Source organism: Otolemur garnettii, unplaced genomic scaffold (genome assembly GCF_000181295.1).
Source record: "Otolemur garnettii isolate 467f Iridium unplaced genomic scaffold, OtoGar3 scaffold00151, whole genome shotgun sequence".
NCBI classification, from domain to species: Eukaryota; Metazoa; Chordata; class Mammalia; order Primates; family Galagidae; genus Otolemur; species Otolemur garnettii.
Genome location: NW_003852546.1, coordinates 664,515 through 666,859, shown reverse-complemented (window position 1 = coordinate 666,859; position 2,345 = coordinate 664,515). Strand labels below are relative to the sequence as shown.

General features: G+C 47.0%; 1 protein-coding gene and 1 pseudogene across 1 annotated transcript in view; both read left to right on the top strand.

Annotated features, from left to right (window-relative positions):
• The window catches only part of LOC100965668, a 4,008-nt pseudogene extending 2,009 nt beyond the window's left edge, over positions 1-1,999 (top strand).
• Positions 1-2,345, top strand: part of PRMT7 (protein arginine methyltransferase 7) — a 50,014-nt gene that overhangs the window by 15,953 nt on the left and 31,716 nt on the right. The gene's annotated exons all lie outside the window — the stretch shown is intronic.

The window sequence follows — 2,345 nt, the reverse complement described above, 5'->3', positions numbered from 1 at the left end:
GCCACAACGCCCAGCTATTTATTTCTGTTTTTAAGATTTCTAACTTGATCACACTGTAGTCAGAGAATATTGCTCTTTTGGTATCAGTCTTTATCAATTACCTGTTGTTGCATAATGAATTGTCCCAAACTTTAAAGTTCTATTAATATTCCTTTGAAACTGGCTGTGCCTGTAGCTCAGTGGGTAGGGTGCTGGCCACATATACCAAGCTGGTGAGTTCGAGCCCGGCCTGAGCCTGCTAAACAACAATGACAACTGCAATAAAAAAAAAATAGCTGGGTGTTGTGGTCGGCATCTGTAGTCCCAGCTATTTGGGAGGCTGAGGCAAGAGAATCACTTAAGCCCGAGTTTAAAGTTGCTGTGAGCTGTGACACCATGGCACTGTACCAAGGGCAACAAAGTGAGACTCTGTCTCTTAGAAAACAAACAAACAAACCTCATGAGATGGCTAGAGAAATACTTGAAGAGAAACATACACATACTAGAAAATATAAAAATTGAGCTCAGCATCCACATCAAAAAATTAGAAAGAGGAGTGAGAAATAAATTCCAAATAAGCAGGCAAGTAAAAGGAATAAAGCTTTTGAAACTCTGTCTCAAAAAAAAAAATTCCTGTCAAACTTGCCAATCATCAGAGCATTTAAAAGATTTCACAGAGCTTGCCCGAGTCTTGTCCTCTCCTCTTTAGATATCATGTCCCCACCTTCTCCAGCTATTACCAGTCCCTGGTCTCAGTCCAGGCGCTCAGCTACAGTGTCTGGCCCACCAGCAGTGCAGCCAGCATCTATGCAGGTGCCGAGGGCTCAGACTCCTAGATCTCTCTGTTCCGCTCCACCAGCTTCTGGGGCGGCTGGGGATCCAGAGGCCTGGCCACAGGGATGGCTTGGGGTCTGGCAGGAATAGGAGGCATCCAAAAGGAAGCCATGCAAGAACTGAATGACTGCCTGGGCTCCTACCTGGTCAGAGTGAGGAACCTAGAGACTGATAATCAGAGTCTGGAGAGCAAAATCTGGGAACACCTGGAGAAGGGGCCCCAGCTCAGAGACTGGGCGCATTACTTCAAGACCATTGAGGACCTGAGGGCTCAGATCTTTGCAAATTCTGTGGACCATGCCCGCATCTTTCTGCAGATTGACAACGCCCATCTTGCTGCTGATGACTTTAGAGTCAAGTATGAGACAGAGCTGGCCATGCGCCAGTCTGTGGAGAGCGACATCCATGGGCTCCACAAGGTCATTGATGACATCAATGTCACCCAGCTGCAGCTGGAGACAGAGATCTGAGACTCTCAAGGAGGAGCTGCTCTTCATGAAGAAGAACCATGAGGAGGAAGTAAAAGTCCTACAAGCCCAAATTGCCAGCTCTGGGTTGACTGTAGAGGTAGATGCTCCCAAATCCCAGGACCTCAGCAAGATCATGGCAGACATGTAGGCCCAGTATGATGAGCTGGCTCGGAAGAACCAAGAAGAGCTGGCCAAGACCTGGTCCCAGCAGACTGAGGAGAGCACCTCAGTGGTCACCTCACAGTTTCCTGAGTTTGGAGCTGCTAAGACAGTGCTTACGGAGCTGCCACGTACAGTCCAGTCCTTGGAGATCAAACTAGACTCCATGAGAAATCAGAAGTCCAGTTTGGAGGACAGTCTGAGGGAGGTGGATGCCTGCTACGTCATGCAGATGGTGCAACTCAGTGGGGTCCTGCTGCATTTGGAGTTAGAGCTGGCACAGACCCTGGGCAGAGGGGCAGTACCTGGCCTAGGAGTATGAGTCACTGCTGAACATCAAGGTCAAGCTAGAGGCTGAGAGTGCCACCTACTGCCGCCTGCTGGAAGACGAGGAGGACTTCAACTTTAGTGATGCCCTGGAAAGTAGCAACTCCTTGCAAACGATCCAAAAGACCACCATTCCCAGGATAGTGGGTAGCAAAGTGGTGTCTGAGACCAACGACACCAAAGTTCTGAGACACTCAGGCAGTAAGAGCAGTGTGCCCTTCTACCAATAAAGAGTTCAGAGGTCACTGGAAAAAAAAGATTCACAAGTATTTTTTCCATCATTTTTAGTTATTTTCTTTTATTTTTTTCATTTTTAGTTATTTTCTTCTATTTTTTTTTTCATTTTTAGTTATTTTCAACAGAAGGGCCAAGGTGCTCTATTCAGCCAAACTGTTACAGATGGAAGCTGTATCTGTAAAAGTTATTAAAAACCTGAACCCTGTAGTCCCAGCTACTCGGGAGGCTGAGGCAAGAGAATTGCCTATGCCCAAGAGCTGGAGGTTGCTGTGAGCTGCGACGCCACAGCACTCTACCAAGCGTGACAAAGTGAAACTCTGTCTCTAAAAAAAAAAAAAA